The 20,572-nt window shown below is 43.7% G+C and overlaps 1 long non-coding RNA gene across 1 annotated transcript; it reads left to right on the top strand.

The window, feature by feature from the left end:
* Positions 1 to 12,176: 12,176 nt before the first annotated feature.
* Positions 12,177 to 15,694, top strand: LOC121134264. The gene is made up of 3 exons (XR_005871334.1): positions 12,177 to 12,263; positions 12,355 to 12,479; positions 15,269 to 15,694. It is a non-coding gene; the product is annotated as an uncharacterized LOC121134264 (long non-coding RNA).
* Positions 15,695 to 20,572: the final 4,878 nt, after the last annotated feature.

The following is a 20,572-nucleotide window of genomic DNA, read 5'->3' as shown; positions in this document are numbered from 1 at the left end:
CCCTTAGTCAGTGGTTGTGGTGGGGCATGCCATTAGTCCCCTGGCACTGGGAGTGGAGGTAGAGGCAGAGGCAGGCAGATCTCTGAGTTTGAGGCCAGCCTGATCTACAGAGTGAGTTCCAGGATAGCCAGGACTATGCAGAGAAACCTTGTCTGGAAAAACAAACGAAAAATTGTCCTTAAGCTACAAAAAAAAATCTCTTTAATCTAGATGTTCAGGGCTACACACTGGTACCTAAATTCCTCAGTGTAGTCTCAGACAGCTAGAATAAAAACTTTCAATTGGCCATAAGCTGTGGATGAGTGGTCATCTCTGTAATAGTAATAGCCCCAAATAAAAAACCATTTTTCAGTTGCTAAATGGATAAATAAGATGTGATCTAATTACAAAAGGAACATACCGCAATATGGATGAATGTTCAAAATATTACATTTAACATTAAACAAGCAAACAAACTAGTGATAGAAGACCACATACTATTATTATATATATTGCCAACTTTTGGCTGAAGATAGCTATAAATGGGGTCCACTACAAAGTCATAAAGTTACTCAAAATATTGTGAGGTGTTTTGGCAATTGGAGATGTGTATCACATTGATATATGTAATATATATATATATATACACACATACACATATCTTTTTCAAGTGTAAACTTTGTAAAATGACAATATTGTATCACAATGTCAAGAGATTGGACACACCTAGCACATGAAATTTCTGACTAAGAAAGAGAAAATAGACTCCTGGATGCCTTGGTTGGTGGAAGGCAGACTAGAAGGATAGAGGGGTGACTGCTATCAGGCATAGCATTCCTTGGAGGGGGAAGAAAGAGTCTAAATTTGATATGGTAACAATTGTACAAATGTTCTAAAAACCACTGATATATATATATATATATATATATATATATTTCAAATGGGAAGATTATGTGATGTATGCCTTGTGTCTCAGTAAAGCTCTGACTCTTAGGCAGGAAATTCAGAGAGGGGATGTTTGCAGGGTTGTCTCAGGGACAGGCCACATGCAGAGAGGAGACTGCATGAGGAAAGGTTCCAGATACGGCATTCGCCCCGTGCATGTGTTTGTTAGGAGAAGCCACTAGCATTCTTGATTTTTTTAAATAATTGTACCATACAACTTACGTGTATGTTGCCCATATCTTTTTGTAGGTGTTAAATAGTTCATAATAAAATGTTATCACTACATTAGGAAGAAATATAACCGTGGGTCTCACTCAGGTTGCCCAGTCATTGCTCTCAGTTTTCTTCAAGTTCTTCCAGGATGTCAGTGTGTTCCACAAACACAACAAAAATGTACATTTCCTCTGCACACCATCCCCACATTCTGCACACTGTCCCCACGGTTTACTTCACACGCCCCACAGGCTTTGCAGAGCATTCCAAAGCTGGGCACAGTCGCCTCTCTTATGTCGATGGCCAGGGCTCTTTAGTCCTATTCAGCAAGAACACCGGGTCTAGGGTCAATCTATCCTGGTCAGCCTCACAGCTTGCCCCTTTACTCCATTCCTATTTAAAAGATAAAAAGTCTACCTGAACCAGAGTGGCTCCTTCCATCATTCTCTACCTCCTAGTCAACATTGTTTCTCCTTGGCATAACCTGCCCCTCAGGTCTATGGTTAGCAAACTAGACAAGTCTCTTTGCCATGTATACATAGAATAGTATAATGGACACAAATACCAAGCACATGAAAACGTTTAGAACCGGGCCTGGCACATAGTCACATCCACTGTATGTGGGCTCTTGCTAGCAGAGGACGGGGTGTCTAGGGCTCTTTAACTGGTCTTTGACTGTGATGCAGATCTTTCCACCTAAGGTCACTTTGCGAAAGAGCCGTTCTAGCTGTTGGATTAATTTCCAGAAGTGGAGTAACTGGACCCAGAAGAGCACAAACATCCAGGTTTAAGAGATAAAGCCTGCTGAGTGTGGAGGCATGTGCCTGTGCTCCCAGAACTTAAAACGTGGGGACAGGAAGATCAGAAGTTCAAGATCATATTCCCTTATATAGCCAGTTTGAGTCCAGTCCCGTATCTGTGAAAACTTGTCTCAAAACAATACCACAAAGGAGGAGCAGGGTAGACAGATGAAAGATAAAGTAAATGATGAAAAGAACCAAACCTGGAAAGTTCTACCTGAAGGACATATTTGGCCACTGGGCTGTGGGACTAGGTCTCAGCACAGTGGGATTAATTCCTTCTGCTAGTCTGGACTGGGCCCTGTATGCCGCAAACTTTCTCCAGATGCAAAGGAATGAACCCTGATACCATTGGTTAAGCACCAGATACATTTGCTGCTCAATAAAATGCAAACCTAAAATACTTCCTTTTCTGTTTAGTTGGCAGTTAGGAGGAGAGAGAATCTTTTATCTTAAAACCCATCCTTTTCATTTAAACTGCAGTATTTTCATTTTTTTAAAGATTTATTTATTTATTCTGTATATGGTATTTTGCCAGATCTCATCATAGATGGTTGTGAGCCACAATGTGGTTGCTGGAAATTGAACTCAGAACCTCTGGAAGAGCTGCCATTGCTCTTAACCTCTGAACCACCCCTTTGCAGCCCTCATTTTTTAAACCTTATTTAGGACCTTTCTGAAGGTATTTGGTGCCAAAAATGTGAAAACATCCAACATGTCTTTAAAAAGAAAGTGGGGTCCACTATTTGAGCTTTTCCCATACAAATTAAACTTTAATATAACTCTTGGGGTGGAAGGTGGGTCAAGGAATACTGTATTTCTTTCTCTCTCTTATTTTTTACTTTATTGGATTTTTTTCCTTGTTGAGTCTAGTCAATAATCCACATTCTGTAGCCACTCAAATGTCAAAATGTTTCAAGAAATATATATAAAAAAATAAAGAAACGAATAGAGGCGGTCTTGTTCTTAAGTTAGTTCTGTGTCCCCCTGAACTGTAGGTGAACTCCCCGGACTTATAAAGGAGCAGCTGTTCCTGCAATTGAAACCATGGTTCATTACAAGCTGACCTTGGATTCAGGACTGAAACTTCCTCTATTTTACTACGACTATTCAGACAGGGACTGGAGATAAACAATAATCAAAATCAGGATGGAACTTGACTGGGAAACCCTCTATGTTCTTTGGCTGAATTATAGCAGCTCACAAATTGCCAGAAGTGAGGCAATGGAAATGACCCCCGAACATTCCCTTTTGAAATGCCGTGGTCCAGGCTGCCAACTTGAGCACACAAAGGCTGATTGTAGTGGCTGCTTAAGCATGTACTTATAGAAACATTAATTATCACCAATCCTATGTTAAACATTTATAGAGTTGAGATGAAAGAACTCTTTTATATCCATTTCATATATATGCATATATATGTATATATTCCTCCTTGTTAAAAAAAAAGTATGATTACAGAGTGTTTGGAGTTTGTTTCTTCTCCCTGGAAAGTCTTATTTCTAGGTCTTATTCCTAAAACACTGAGCTCAGTTTGAGGCTTACATGCTAATCAAGTGAGCAGTGAGATGGCAACTGGGAGAGTGAATGTGTAAGTGGGCGTGGCGGAGGGAACCGGGTGGGGGCTCATGCAGTGTGGGAGGTATGGGCACCTTTGGTGTGGAAAGTTTGGAACCTCAGTGTCCCGGTTTGGAATTGGTAGAATTCCCTTTGCTAAGATGAGAAAATCTAGAGGGAAGACAATGGTTCTCATGCATTAGAGGTTGCTTTAGAAATGCACGTGATAGTCAGGTATGATGACACGCTCCTTTAAACCCAGGACTCAGGAGGCAGAGGTGGTCAGATATCTGTGAGTTCAAGGCTAGCCTGGTCTACTTAGTGAGTTCCAGGCTATCCAAGGAAACAGGAATTTTTCTTTCCTCCCCTGTATATAGACTTGTGTGTACATGGATGGCACGCGCGCACGCACACACACACACACACACACACACGTTCTATAGCTGACAGGATGGCTCAGCAGGTAAAGGTGTTTGCCCTGCAAGCCTGGCTACATCACTGAATCCCACATAAAAGGAAGAATGGCAGAACTGACTCAACAAAGCTGTCCTCTGACCTCTTCACACACCAATGCAGGTGCTATTCTCCAATAATAAATAAATAAATAAATAAATAAAACAAATGAATTTAGAAGGTGCACATGATGGAGTCTGTCCTAGAGAACATGTGTTTGTTTGCTTGCTTGTTTAAGGTAATGATCTAACTATACCAGCTCAGGCTGGTTCCAAACTGACAATCCCCTGCCTCAGCCTCCTAAGTGCAGAGATTGCAGGCTCATGCTAAGGCTGCCTTTAAAAATGGCCTGTTGTGAGCTGTGTGCAAGGCATTCTTTACTCTGGAAGACTATCTCGGCCTCTTGAAGTTGACTGTTATTCGTTATGGGGTGTGGGGAGAGTGGCCTGAGCTATCCACTGACAGGGACTAGCTGCCCTTGGCACGTAGGATGGTGAGCTGGGCATGGTAGAGTACCGGAGAAGCTTGGCCCTGCACTGATAATGCTTGTGGTTTCATGAGCATTGTGTGGGTATGGAGACCTAGACAAAAGCTGAGCTGTTTGAAGAAGTCATGAAACTGCACAGATTCCACTGAATTACAAATTGAGACCTGGATCTGTTCATTTCCAGTTTTCCCTCCCCCTCCCTTCCAGCCTCTTTTCCCGGGCCTGCCAGAGAGGGTGTGTCTGCCAACAGATTACTGTCCCAGCCTCCGATCTGTGCTGGTGAGCATGAGGAAATGGGAAAACAAGGTGTTAGCAGATCAGGGATGCACTGTCTTAGTTAATTTTCCGTTGTGCTAGGACACCATGACTGAGGCAGTTTATAAAAGAAAGCATTTAATTAGGGTTACAGTTTCAGAGGGTTAGAGCCTGTCCTAGCGAGGGTTTCTATTGCTTTGATGAAATACGATAACCAAAAAGTAGGTGGGGGAGAAAAGGGCTTATTTGACTTACATTTCTATATTGGTTTTCATCATCAAAGGAAATCAGGACAGGAACTCAAGCAGGACAGGAACTTGGAGGCAGGAGCTGATGCAGAGGCCATGGAGGGGTGCTGCTTACTGGCTTGCTGTCTCATAGAACCCAGAACCTCCAGCCCAGGCATGGCACCACCTGCAATGGGACTGGGTTCTCCCCGTCAAGGTTTCTCTGTGGCTTTGGAGGCTGTCCTGGAATTAGGTCTTGTAGATCAGGCTGGCCTCGAACTCATGGAGATCTGCCTGCCTCTGCCTCCTGAGTGCTGGAATTAAAGGCATGTGCCGCCACTGCCCAGCATACAGCTGGGTCTTATGGAAGCATTTTTCTCAGCTAAGGTTCCTCCTTTCTCTTTTCAGATAACTCTAGTTTGTATGTCAAGTTGACATCATAAGACAAGCCAGCACGGATTCCATGATGGTCGAACAAAGATGTAACAGAAAAGTAGAAGGACTGATATTGGGGTTCAAACTTCAAGTTGAAGAACAGAAAGGCAAAGTATCAAACCACTAGCTCTTACCACTGCCTCGGGCTGAATAGGCTGATCCTGCTACCTCTCCTCAGCTTGGCTGGAGAATGAATGCCTCCTACTGAATACTGAAGACTCTGCTTCTATCTTTTATACCTCTCTAATGCTGGAATTAAAGGCTTGTTGATCTGTTACTCATTTAGACTGATTCAATCTCATGTATCCCTGGGTGGCCTTGAACTCAGAGAGATCCATCTATCTCTTAATCCTGAATCCTAGGATAAAAGGTGTGTACCACCACCTCCTAGCTTCTGGCTGCTGGGATTAAAGGTGTGTGCCTGGCTTCTATGGTTTTTGACTGATTTTGCTTTCTGAATCCTCAGACAAGCTTTAATAAATCGTAAATAATATATCACCACACAAGGCATGGTGGCAGAAACAGCTGAGAGCTTGCATATTAATTCAAAAGTAGGAGGCAATTGCTAGCTACTGGAAACAGCAAGCACTTTTGAAACCTCAAACTCCACTGGCAGTGACACACCTCCTCCTACAAGGTTCAGAATGTCCTTTCTTTTTAAGTTTGGAGAGGTGGGTATAGTGTTTCACACTTGTAATGCCAGCACTGGGGAGGCTGACAGAGAATTATAATTAGTTCAAGACTGGACTAAACAACATAGTAAGTGTGAGGCCAGCCTGGGCTCCATGAGGCCTTGCCTCAACACACTCATGCATGGTCAAGCACACACAAGGTTGAGTAATAGTAAGTTATATGAGGACCACAATTTGTTCAGGCATCTGCCCATCAATGATCACGTGAGCTGCTCCCACCTTTCATTATTATAAATAATGCAACAAGTGTTTACAATTATGCATACATATAGACCATACATAGCATAAATAGAAATGAATCCATTATATTGGCATATAATTGCTATATTGTTGAGTGATGCCTTTTTCTTGACAGCAGCTTGGTTTTTCCCCCCACCAGTCGCCTGGGCTCTGCCGAGTTGTAGTCCCCAAATAACACACAAGACGCTATATTAATTATGAAGCTGTTGGCCTTGCTTGTTTCTTACTGGCTAGCTCTGACTTAAGTACTTATCCCATAATTGTTAATCTAAGTATTTCTCTTACCAGAGCAAAGTTCCGGATATCTTATTTCTCTGGTGGGCTACATCATGACTCCCTGTGCTTCTCCTACCCAGAGTCCTCCTTGACTCCTAGTCCCACCTATCTTGCTTCCCTATTGGCCAACAGTGCTTTATTGACATATACACAGGACTTCCCCATCATCTCCTCTTTTCTGTCTAAACAAAAAGAAAGGTCTTAACTTTAACATAGTCAAATTATATATAACAGAACAGCTATCAAGCAAGAACACAGTTACAATATTTTGTCCATCATTTAGAAAGATTTAAAGAAAATATCATCCATCCCATCTTTGTGAATCCAAAGTACTATATGTAGCTTATCTTTTATCATAACTAAGGAAAACTATAACTATCTGTCTTCAACTCCATCAAAGACTACAGAAGGATAGTATATAAACACTAGAATTGACAGAGACATCTTGCTATCTGGACAGTCACCCGGAGTTCCTCTGTAATGTTGGGGCATCCATCTTCAGCCCATAGGCCACAGTGTGTCTGGAAGACTTCTCAGCAAAGCAGGAAATTTCAAACTGTCCATCTGCACTGGCAGTCTGTCAGTCATTTTTCTGTATCCTCAGAAAGTCTGGTAGACTCTTCCATGAAGCAGGAACCCTGTAAGACTGAGTTCAGCAGTCACTTTCCTGTGGGTCCTGCATGTCCAGTTTATATGGCAACAGTCAAGCAGTCCAGGCAAGAGCAGTTTCTTGCCCAAATGGCTAATCTTGCCATGTTGAAAGCAAACTCCATAACAAGTTTCTTTGATGTCCATATTGTTTATAAATCTTTGTTTGCTTATAATTGGTTAATGATCACAACCAATCTCTTTTTAAAGGAAAAAGGGGATTATGGTATGGAAATGAGTACTTTGTATTGGTTTTTCATTTATTGATACAAATTCAAGGTCAATTTTGTGATGTGTATATTTCTCCTCTTGATTAAGTATTGTGCTTATACTAATCTTTTAAAGCATAATGCATAATTGAATACAGACTATAGATAGTTACTCATAATAGTCAGAACTTATAGTTAGGTTAGTTAGGTTTGCTAGATATACAGAGATATATTTGAGATAGACAGACAGTCTTCAAACCTTTCAAAGACCTTCAGAAAATGGCATTTAAAATGGTTTAGGGTTTTTCTTGACAATGAGAAATGTCTGCTCCTGGCACACCAATTACATCTGAGAGGAAGATGGGCATCAAAGAAACCTTCAGCACTGGTGGGTGGGACAAAGAAATCAATGGGTTAAAATGAAAATGTCAAACTAGGACCTCCTTGGAACCTTTCCAGTGATGGCAAGCCTGGGGTGTGAGTAGCCCCAGAGCTTGGAAGGTGGCAGCTCTGTGGTCCAGGTTTAACTAGGTCTCCAATCCCATCTAAGGGTAGTGATAGAACAGAAGCCTTTTTACACCCATGTCTTCAAGAACCATGTTTTTTTTTCCTGCCATTAGAGGTAAACAAAGCAAAGAAGCCAGACCCAGACTGTTTCTGCCAGCTCAATCTTTTGGGAGCCAAGATTGGTATCTTGTTGTCATAGAACCTGAGTTTTGCATGGGGGAGGGTCTGTGATCCTATCAAGGGCCATAAAAGATCATGGCCGGAGAAGATAGGAGAGTTTTAAACAATTAACTCGAGAAAGGAGCCACAAGGAAGTTTATACTCAGGTGTCTAGGCATGTTAGCTATGTGCCGCAAGATAACCAAATCCCTGTCAGAGTCAGAGGACCCCGACATTAGCAGCTTCTGGAGAGTTCTGGCCTGTTCCTTTTAATATGGAACGTTTCACACTGTGATACTTCTTCACTATCTATGAAAAGACAGTACTCACTGGCAGGCTGGGATGCTGTTATGAAAGCCATTGCCTAAGCTGAACTGGGACTAAGCCAGCTGGGCCTCTCTGGCCTCCTCATCCGAGGCTGTTCACATGAGTTGGTGCATACTTCATTTGAACTCCCAGAATGCTTAGAGGAGGAGAGAAGGGAGGGCCCATAGATGACAGATTCGGCTTTCTTGTGTAGATACAGGGCTAGCATCAAGGATGAACCTTCTTGTGTAAGATACAGAGCTTGCATCAGGGAAGGACCTGTGCTTGTAAGGGGACTTTAGAGACCCTGTCAAGTACAGGACCAGGGACAAAATGCCACACTGAGCAGAGTGAAGGCTGGCTTTCTTCATGCCCCTTCCATTTTGCCAGTAGAGATCAGAAGCAGCATAGACGGTGTTGTGGATACATAAGGTCTCTCCCAACAAGCAGACTCTCCAGGGATTGGACATGGCATCTCACAGAGAAAAGACCATGAGTAGACGCAGTGCTGCATATGTGAAGACTAGACTCCCCTGGGAATTCAGGAAAATGATGTCGAGAGAGTCAAGCCAAACAAGTCCTGCTTTGATTAGTAGATGGGAGATGGGAGATGGCAAGAATCATCAGCTGGGGATGGTGCTCAGCTGGGAGAGCGCTGACCGCAAATACTCAAAGCCCTGAGCTCAGCTTACAGACCAGACATGGCGACCCAAGAGTAGAAGAGAAAGGATCAACCTTGGCTACTTAGCAGCAAGTTTCAGGCTATCTTGAGCTATAAGAGAATGTCTTTGTTTGTCCATTTGTTTGTTGATCTCTTTTGCAACACTCCTATTTTGAGAGTGGGATACAAAAATAAATCACCATTCCCATAGAAAGTGTGGGAAATGACCTGAGGATGTAGCCCAGTGATATAACACATGCCTACCTAGCATGTGTGAGGCTCTGGGTTTGATCGAAGGTTATCACCATACACACATGCATATACACAAACACGCTGGCAAACACACACAAGCATGCACACACACACATATGCATGCATACATGTGTCTAGATTTGATCCTCAGTTTATTAGTCTAATCTGTCTGTCTGTCTGTCTTCAGAAACCCAGAGGAACTCCTTTTCATTGTGAATATAGGACATAGTAAAATATCACATACCTAGTTGCTTCCTTAAGATTGTGGTTACCAAGGTATTACACTTGTTGAAATTTGTTTGTTTGTTTGTTTATTTGTGTGTGGGGGTGAGTGTAGGTTAGGAGTTGGTTCTTGCCTTTCTCCTTGCTGAGGCAGGGTCGGTTCATCTCCAGGCTAGCTGGTCCACAAGCATCCCATTTTCTTGTCTCTGCTTCCCATCTCGGGTTAGAGTGCTGTGGTTCCAGATGAGTGCTACTACATCCAACTTTTTCATGGGTTCCAGGAATCAAACTCCAGTCGTCAGGCTTGGGCACATAGTGTTTTTACCTGCTGAGCCATCTTGATGGCCCTTAGACTTTTATCACTGGGTAGTAGATAAGCTAACAGAGTCAGCTGACTACTGGCATGAAAGCTGGGATTCAGTCAGGAATCTCTGGTCCCAAAGGCCATTTCCTTTCATTCTAAGATAACTTTTCCTTTAAACTTCTCTTGGGCAAAAAGAAACACCTTCCATCAATCAAAGAGAAATGTAGTCAGTTGTGCAAGGTAGCTGATGTTTCTGGGCTGATCCAAAGCGTGCTGGTAACCTTCATGCCCAACTGACCATAAAGGCAAGGTCAAAGCCAACCAGGAGACCATCCATTGGCTCCTGGGAAAAATGACCAGCTGGTAGGCTGTTTCTTGGAATGTCAGAACCAAGGCAGAGAGAACAGATGCATACAATTACCAGTGTGTGTTCCATAGAAATCTCATTTCTTCCGTTACCATTGTAGATGCCAACCTGACCAGTGTTTCAAAGGCAGTGGAGTAATCTTCCAGGTAGCAGTTACGAAGAATAACTGAGTGGAGCCTGTTTCCTATGGAGTAGAGGCAAACTTGCTACCCACTCAGCTAGTAGAACATGAGTGAGAATTCTGTGAAGAAAGCTACTAACTTCTCTGGATTCTCTGTTGTTTTAATTATATTATTTTAGCAATTAAACAGGCCTCTCAATAAAATGGTAAGGGCCATCAGGCATGTGACACCACCATTATCAATGTCAACAAAATTAATAGTGATTCTTAATTCTTATCTGATATTGTGAGACAGAAAATTGTATATACTTTTCTTCAATATAAGAAAAATATAGAAATATAGTACGTATCACCAATTCTATTCCCAGGAATGTAGCCAAAAGAATAGGTGGTCAAACAGGAACTGGTACCTGTGTAATCCAGTGGTGGGATGCTTGCCTGCCTGGTATGTGCAAAGTCCTAAGTTTGACCTCTAGCACAGCAAACAGCAGCACCAACTTGCATACTTTGAGTAGCAGTGCCATTTGCAATAGCCAGCGTGTGGAAACAGGGCTGGTGAGATGGCTCAGTGGGTATAGACAATTATCACCAAGTCTGACAAACTGAGTTCCATCCCCAGAATTCATGTGGTGGGAACAGAGAACCTACACCCACAGGTTTGTTCTTTGACCTCCACTCGTATGCCATGGCATGGGTATATACACACATGACCCAACACATGCACACACAGATTAAATAAAGTGTAATAAAAATTGGGGAAACACAAATATAGAGAGAGGAGTTGAAAGCAAAAATGTAATATATCCATGGAGTGGAATAGTATTCATTCATAAAATGGAATGAAATACTGATATTTTCTACACCATGAGTTAACTTTGAAAACTTGCTAAATGACAATCCAGTCATGAAGGAATATATGTTACATAATTCTAACTGTGTCTTGCCCAGCATAGACAAATCCATAGAGACCAAAAGCAGATTAGTGTTGCCAGGTTCTGAAAAATGAATAGTGAGTGACTGCCCAGAATTTCCTGTGGCGGTGATAAGGATGTTCTAGAACTAGACAGTAATGGCATGGCCATTGCACAGTCTCTGAATATACTAAGTGCCATCAAACTGTATACTTTAAAATAGTTAAGATGAGTATAACTGTGATGTAAAAACATAGCTCTCAAAGGGGAATAAAACATAGGGGGTTTTTGTTTTGTTTTGTTTTGTTTTGTTTAAACTGGGGCCATATTGAGTGGCTACGGCCCAGAAACACAAATTTCTGTTACCCCAAATTCCATATGCCAGCATGGAGGCAGTTTCAAGAAGTTTTATAGTTTTATAGAACGAAGAAATTCATGAGTTACGGCCTGCTTAAAATACACTGGTCCGTATATCAGAGAGGGGACTGCAGCAAGGCAGGGAAAGTTTTTCTCTAGGTCTCAGATGTTACCTGTCGACATGCCATCGCATGTGACTGAAACCAGAGAACAGCTTGTGAAAGTTGGTTCTCTCTTTCTCTCACCTGGGAATCAAACTTAGATCGCTAGGCTTGGAAGCAGTTCAGTCATCTTGCTGGCCTTCCTTGGGGAGTCTTCAGGAGATTTTTGAAGACTCTCTCCAAGTTGTTCAATGTCCTAGGATCAATTCTCAAAGTAGCTGAGCTCCTGAATTACCCGGGAAGTGCGGATGGCCCCCCCTTAGTCTGGGTGTGCTGTGATTGGTCTCACTGTGACAGAGGCCCAGCCCATTGCCATTGGGCCACTCCCACCAACACTGCCACAGGCAGTCCTGGACTTGGCGCCTTGCTCTCTTGCTGCAAGTACATTCTTAGAAGGGAGAACCGTGTTGAAGGCATTCTTGTAAACGTTCTGTTTAGAAAACTGAAGCATTCAATCACGTTCGTGTGAAACCTGGCTTAAGAGAGTCAGGCACCGCTACCCTGGGGACTTTTTCCATGGTGATACGTTATACACTGGGAATCAACATACGGTTCGTGACTTCTATGAACTGTCTTTGACTTTTTATTGTTTCCTTTTTTTTTTTTTCAGAGATCGATGGGCAATAAGCCGTGGGGATGCCCAGGAGAGCAGCCAAGAGAAAGACAGGGGGAAGCTCAGGTCAGCAAGATAGTAACCTGAGGAAAGAAATAGGAAGGTGCTTGAGGCTGGCAGAGGTAAGGTTGAGCGAAAGGAAGCGGGGTAATACCCCCAGGGTTTTGTTGATTTTGCTTTGTCAGGGTTTCCCTTTGGAAGCCCACAACTTGAGTAAGCAGCAAGGTTCTGGGAAGAAGAGTCAGGAAGTAGGAAGAGACCTCAGGCTCCATCTCTTAGTTTACAGATGAAGAGCAAGCTGCATCATGGAGATGCATTCTCTCTGGCATTTGGGTGGCACTGCGGCCTGCCCCTGGCCTCTGGCAGTTGGGTGGCATTGCAGCCTGCCCTTGGCCTCTGGGTTTTGTGCCTCTCCACTTATCCCTCTATAATTACTACTTAAGCAATATAGATCTTTCGTTCAGAATGGCAGCTTCGTTTTCTCGTCTCACTGAGTTTAAATAGAGATGATAGGGTCTATTCTTAACATTTAACAATCAAATCCAATTATGACTCTTCCTTTCCCTCCTGCAAAAAACACACTATCCCTTTCAGAATGAGGCATTCACTCTGTGACATCAATAGGCCGTGGGAACAATAAAACAGCAATAAAACCTCCAGAGAAGAGAGACACTAAATATAGTCAGGTAAGCCCAGTTATTCAGGATTGTACAACAGTACCATGGAGACGAAGTAAAAGTAGTCCAGAGGGTAATGGGCGTGGGTCAGGCACACTTGTGTGCGTCTTCATCCCTAACCACTTGCAACAAGCTCTGCTCTGCCTCTTGGAGTCCAGTGGCAAGTCATTGGATGCTTTCAAATAGAAAAAGATTCTCACTACATAGCAAAGAAAAACTGAGTTGAGACATCCTGAGGGCTGGGTGTGTAACTTAATTGCTAGATTGCTAGCCTAGCATAGGTTCCTTATAAAGCACTGGGTTCCATTCCCAGCCCTATAGAAACTAGGCATGGTGGTATATGCCTACAATGCCAGCATTCCCAGCCCTATAGAAACTAGGCATGGTGGTATATGCCTACAATGCCAGCATTCCCAGCCCTATAGAAACTAGGCATGGTGGTATATGCCTACAATGCCAGCATTTAGGAGGAGGAGGCAGGAGGATCAGATGATCAAGGCCACCCTTAGTCTCAAAAGGAAAAGGAAGAAAGAAGAGAGAAAGAAGGGATGATGGAAGGAAGGGAAGAAAGAAGGAAGAAGGGACAGTGTAAAGAGAAGCCTTCCCGCCAGCCTGGTTCCAGAGCCGCATCAGTCCCAATTAAACACACAGGAGGCCTTGCTTGTTTCTTACTGGCTATCTCTGACTTAAGTATTTATCCCATTATTGCTAATCTAAGTATTTCTCTTACCGGAGAGGTTTCCGGACTTCCTACCCCATGGCGTTACATCTTGACTCTCTGTGTTTCTCCTTCCCAGAGTCCTCCCAGACTCCTAGTCCCACCTATCTTGGTTCCCTATTGGCCAACAGTGTTTTATTGACAAATACACAGGACTTCCCCCATCAGGACAGCCATCCTGAATACTGGTTCAGCTAACTGCCCAGCCATCCATTGGGTCACACCTACTTCTTTCTCCCATCGTCTGCTGTTAAATTCCCATCCTGAAAGCTTTGTCCTGCTCTGGAGTCTGTTGTATGCAGTTGTTTCTCTTCTCTGTGCCAAGAAGAACTGTGCTAATGAACCATGAATTTTAAATCATCATAATTAAGCTACAATACATCTTCAGTAATGAAAATAGGAACTACCACAATCAGCATACTTTGACCATAAGGGTTGGTTTTTATAGCATAAAGGCTCAAATTTGAGGATTAGACTGGTTGTGAAGACGTTTTCCCTGAAAAAAGACTTTCACGATGCTTGAAGAAGTGGCGGTAGGGCCGGGTGTTGGTGGTGCATGCCTTTAATCCCAGCGCTCGGGAGGCAGAGGCAGGTGGATCTCTGTGAATTCAAAGCCAGCCTGGTCCACAGAGTGAGTTCCAGAACAGACTCCAAAACAATACAGAGAAACCTGTCTCGAAAAACAAAAACAACAACAAAAAAGAAGTGGTGGTAGGTTGGCAGAGGTCATGTGAAATGACAAAGTAGATAACCTGACCCTCAGTCTCCAACCACTATGAGGACAGGGACTCAGCCCATCACACTCCCTGTGTTTGTTATTTGTGATATCAAACAATATGGTGCTAACACCTTTGTTCAGTTAATAACAGCTGCTGCAGTCTGCCTATGTAACATCTGTAGCACCAAACTGTCCAGAGAGCAAGTCTGTCTTGGAGTAAGAAATCAAAAGTCTGACTTCTGGTCTCCCTGTTCACTAGCTGTGAGCTGTGAACATCACTTTTTATGTCCTTAAAGTGGAACCAATGTAGATTCCCATTTATCATTCTGCACAAACTCAACTCCATAGATCAAGGGCCTCAGCATAAGGCCAGATACTCTGAATCTAAGAGAAGAGAAATAGGGAGCAGTCTTGGCCTCACTGGAGAGGACTTTCTGTCGGGGTCCATTAAAGTGACTTTGCTTCATCTTGGCGTAAGGTCAGAGAGTTCAGAACTACCCTTACTCTTCTAAGGTTAAAGTCATAAAACCTAATGGTCTAAGATGTGGCCACTGTAGGATGTTTGGTCTTAGGTGTGGATGTCTTATCTAAATAACCAGAGACTTGGTTCAGGGTGTGGCTACTCTTAACTAACCCTCAAGTCCAGATACGGAGAAATTTAATCTAAGGCATGGTTACTAAATGTTTGGAGAATTAAGGAAGAAATTCTGTTTGTTTCTTATATCATGATTGCCCTCCTGACTCTAGTCTGTGTCTCTGTCTTTACTGCTGTTTCTCAATCCACACTCGTCCTTTCAGGTGCAAACCAGGCAAGTGGGCCAGATCCGACTGAAGCCCCCACGAAGACAGGTTACTACAACTTTCTAAACAGGACCCCAATAGCACAGGCTCTAAGACCAACCTGTAAATAGCCAGGACCTCATGAAGCTAAAAAGCTTTTGTATGACCAAGGACACCATTGTCCATGAGAAGTGGCAGCCCACAGAATGGGAAAAGACATTTACCCATGCATCTGATAAAGGATCTACTGTAAGGATGCAGGCATTACGCTGGCCTGCCCCTGTCACCTGGCAGAATGCACTCAGACAGTACTCTGGTCAGCCCAGGGGTCCATGAGCACTAGTCTGCACGCAGATATAAAGAACCTCTTTAAAAGAAAGGACTCCGCCCACTTCCGTTCTCTTTCTCCCCCGCCCACTTCCGTTCTCTTTCTCCTCCGCCCACTTCCGTTCTCTTTCTCCTCCGCCCACTTCCGTTCTCTTTCTCCTCTCTCTGTTTGCTCTCTTCTCTCTGTGCCCTTTTCCAGCTCTCTTCTGGCTCTCTCTTCCCACTGTTCCCCTGGGGCAGACAGGACTTTTCCTGTCTCCCTCTTCTCTTCTGTCCTCTCTCTGTCTCTGTGTCTCTTTACCTCTTTTCTCTTTCCTTCCCCCTCCCTCCCCTTTCTAATAAAACTTCTTACTTAATCTCTGTCTGCCTGGTGTGTTTGTCCCCCACTCCTCGATCACCCTCGCCTGTCATGGAATCCACCATGGTCCCCCAAGAAAGGTCCCCCCTTGAGCTTTATCCTAACATCTACCATTGCATTCCATGATCAGTGTTCATCAGAGAAGCTTCCTCCTGCAGTAAATGGGAAATAACAGAGAGACTCACACCTGTGCAGAGAGTGAGAGACTTTGGAGCAGTCAGTCCTAAATAGAACGTTTTTATCAAACCCTGTCCTCTATGCCTCTATGTGGAAGAGGAGGCTGAAAGATTGTAAGAGTCAGAGGGGTGGATAACTCCAAGGAAACTGTCTTCCAGACACAACAGGACTGATACACAGATGAGCTCATAGAGACTGAGGCAGCATGCGCAAGATCTGCACAGGTTCCAGCCAGATGGGGTCGCAGCACTGAGAGGGCAAATAGACACAGGGTCCCACTCCTAACAAGAAGCTCTCTGCGCTGGGAGGTGGTGGCGCACGCCTTTAATCCCAGCACTCGGGAGGCAGAGGCAGGCAGATCTCTGAGTTCAAGACCAGCCTGGTCTACAAGAGCTAGTTCCAGGACAGCCTCCAAAGCCACAGAGAAACCCTCTGGAAAACTCGCCCTACTCCCCCCCGCCCCCCGAAAAAAAGAAGCTCTCTGCAATTGATACCTACTGACAAAGAAAAAGAGTCAGCTTTTTGCAGTGGATTGTCATTGGGTATCTCTAGTTAGCCAATACCCAATGAACTCTATAGGTTTTTTGTTTGTTTTAATGGGCTTTTTGTTTCATTTTGGCATTTTTTGTCATATTTGTTTTTTTTTTTTGTTTTGATTTTCATTTTTGTGATTTTTCAAAAAGAAGTAACAAGAGAGAGAGAACATGAAGGTGTGAAGTTGTAAGGTAGGGAGGATGGGGAGGAGTTGGGGAGGGGAAATATGATCAAAACATATTATTTGGAAAATATTTCAAATAAAAAAGAACACATTGAAAAATGGGATCAAAGCCAGGTGGAATCCAAGCACTCAGGCAGGAGGATCTCTTGAGTTCCAGGCCAGCCTGGTCTCATAGCAAGTTCCAGGATGGCCAGGACTACACAGAGAAATCCAGTCAAGGAAAATGAAAGAGAAGAATATTGTTAAAATGGGAAATCGATGGATACGCTTGTCTGTGTCTTTGGTAATTTTCTGTGCTAACTGATTTCATATGACTGAGACAGCTTTCCTGAGTTATGAAATGATGACTTATTAGTTTCCTTTAGGGCCGGAGTGCAGCTGGGCTGTAGAACCCATGCCTCTCATGCATGAGACCTGGAATTTGATCCCCAGAGTTCTCATTAAGAGAAATTGTCCCAAACCTGGGAATAACCAGAGCAGTTATTACATGCCCTTTTTAAATGACTCATTGGAGAACCCAACAAGCTCTCCTAGAGACCTCCAGATGCTATGGGAGTTATCATTTTGTTTAGCTTACTATTTATTCTCTGCTCAGATCTGACTACTTGTATTGTCCTCCAAATTCCTATGCTCCCAGTGTAATTGCATTTGGAGGTGCCCTAGTATACTTTCCATTGCTCTGATAAACACCATGATGGAAAACAACTTGAAAAGAAATCAGGATCCTTGAGGCGGAACTGAAGCAGAGACCATGGAGGAGCACCGCTTACTGGTTTACTCTTCATGGCTCACTCAGTTTGATTTTTATGCAAGCCATGAGCACCTGACTAGGGATGGCACTGACTACAGTTAGCTGGGACTTCCCACATCAATCATCAAGGGAAAAAAAAATCCCAAAGACTTGCCTACAGGATATCTTCTCAACCGAGGTTCCTTTTCCTCAAATGACTCTACTTTGTGTCAAGCACACACACAAAAAAGAGGTATATGACTCTATGGAATCAAACTGGATTGAGTAAGGCTGAAAGAGTGGAACCCTGTTCTAATAGGAGTCAGTCCCTATGAAAGACACCAGTCTGTACACACTGAAGAAACGTGTGTGAGGACACAGCTGGAAAGCAGCAAGGGAGCCCTCACCCAAAACAGTCACCAAACCTCGGTCCTGGACTCTAGGGGCTGTGAGAGGGTATGTTTTACTGCTGAAGTCAGACAGCCATGGGACTTGGTCCTGAGAGCCTGTGTTGACAATGTACGATTGCTTAAGGTTTGGTTAGGGAACTTTGGATATTAACTTGTTGAAGATTGATAAGCTGTTTGTGAGTTGTTCCAGTGAAGACATAAATTATTTCTGTTTGTAAAATGAGAGCCTCCAAGGTCACTTTTGATGTGTGGTTGTGAGCCTAGCCTTTAGCCGCTGAGTCACCTCTCCAGCCCTAAGGTCACTGCTATTGACTTGTAGAACATTAACCAGTGTATCTAACTTGGTAATCTGAGTGTGTTTTTCTGCTTTGTAAAATGTCATTGATAGTCTCACCTGACTGGGCACAGTGGTGTGTCGTCCCCACACAGTGGTGTGGAGAGGCTCAAGTTTTCCTGAGTCCAGGAGGTCTGGACCAGCCTGGTCTACATGGTGAGCCCTTCCTCCATCTCTTAAAAAAGTAAACAAATCAATGGAGTCTCTTTTCCAAGGTTGCTGTAAGATTGCGTGTAGCACGTACAGCACCTGCCAGCACTGTTGCACACAAAGCAAGCTCTCAGTCAAATGATAGACACTGGGGCATTTAGATAGGAGGCCCGCAGGTGCATTTTGTTAGAGTTCTACAATGTCGAAAGATATGGACAGTCAGTAGGTAAAAAGTCAGGGCATTTCAGAGCTTGAATTTCAAGCTCTCTTGAAAAGGTAAAGGGTTGGTGAGTACCAGGCTTAATTATCATGACAACTAACAAGTCTAAGTGGGTGGCATTTGGAATGGACAGGCACTGCTCTATTTACTGTCAGCCACACCCAGGCCCCTTTGTTCCTCTGCATTACCTGCCTGGCCCTCAGGGTTTCAGTGTTCAATGAAGAGCTATCATCTCCTTGTTTCCAGGTTGAAATAAATAACCTTTGGCAGAGATTCCAGAATCAGGACCACCTAATAGGAGCTCAGGGATGCTTTAGGGGAGTCTCAGAGCTTCCTGGTTCAACCTGTTGATGTGGGGCATCCTCGCAGAACTCTGCCCTCTTCTGTTCTCCCTAAAGAGGTCTAAGGAGTGCACTGTATACTTAGATTAGGTAACGAGGTTAGGAAAGGCTTCTTCCCGGGACATGCTAAGATCAACCCGCCTGTGGGAGGCTCTCCGTGACTTGATAGCTCATGATGCTGTGGCCTGGCAGTGGACCTGAGTTAACTTGAACATAAGAGTTAACTGGAATGTAGAGATCCACCCACTGACTGGCAGCCTGTCAATGCTTCAGTGACAGAATCAAGACTGTTTGTGTGCATTTGTGTGTGGCACAGCTTAGAGATCCAACCCAGAGCTTTGCACACAGTAGGCAAGCACTCTACCACTGAACTATACCTTTATCTCCTTGGGCTTTATTTTGAGACAGAGTCTTGCCAAGTTGCCTGAGCTATCCTCTAACTTATGGTCCTCAACATTCCTAGTGACTGGGATCAAGAATGTGTACCCCCACTCCCAGATTTTCCATACCATTTGGGAGATGGTTTTATAGATCCACAACCTAAAATTCTGAAACGACAAATGAACAAATAAATAACTTGCTTTGGAGACAGGGGCTCTTGTAGCCCAGATTGTAGCCCAGTCTCATGTAGCCCCAATTTCAACTGACTATGGAGCTGAGGATGGCCTAACCCTTCTGCCTCCACCCCCAAAGTGCTGGGATTACAGGGGTACACCACTGTACCTAGTTTTAAGATTGTCCCTAGCCCTGTAGTGCCATCCAAGCTGAGCTACACTTCTCCGTACCCTACCACACGCCCTTTATTTTTCCGACTTCATGTAATTACCCTGCTTTCCTGAAGAAATGCTGAGATGACCAATTCTTGGGTTTTGCCCTGGCCCCTCTGCAGGTTTGTTATTCCCACAGAAGCCTCGAAACCCAGCTCTGAGGTCGTCAGAGAAAATATTGACAGTCTGTGTTATAACATCCTTCTAAAGGTAAAGACGTGGGATTCTCAGGAAAATAACAAAAGTCTACATAGTGAGTGCATTATCACTGCACTGGGTCTCAGCTGTTGTTTGGCAAATGCAGACCAGCATTGTTAGCTGTGTGTCACACATACAAAGGGCTCCAGGGTCATTTCATCTTTTAACACCATCCTACAACAGGGGATTTGCTCTATCTTTACTTTGAGAATCAAGACACTGAAGCTCAAAGAAATTAAACACATTTCCAAAGGCTACCTTGCCAGTCTTTGTCCTGCATGGGAGAACTGCTATGTGAACCAGACCTATCACCTTTGGGGCTACTCTTTCATGGGGTCCACAGGTTCTCATAGCTGTGATGGTAATCTTTCTTAAGCGTATCTGTACCAGAGTTCTTCACTGCAAAAGCAAATGCCTGGTCCACTCTTAGTTGACACATTCTGGCAGGCAGGAATCTGACAAAGGGGACACAGGGCATCTGTGAAAAGGTGTTTACTATCTCCTACCTGGGACCTCCTGGAGGGGGGTTCCCAAAATGTCAATCTTCTGGCTATTGCTAGCATTTTCTAGGACCTCACCTCAGTAGTCTGTC

Source organism: Mesocricetus auratus, unplaced genomic scaffold, assembly GCF_017639785.1.
Source record: "Mesocricetus auratus isolate SY011 unplaced genomic scaffold, BCM_Maur_2.0 Super-Scaffold_4256, whole genome shotgun sequence".
NCBI lineage: Eukaryota > Metazoa > Chordata > Mammalia > Rodentia > Cricetidae > Mesocricetus > Mesocricetus auratus.
Note: the sequence above shows the minus strand (reverse complement) of the source record. Positions and strands in the feature narration are given on the sequence as shown.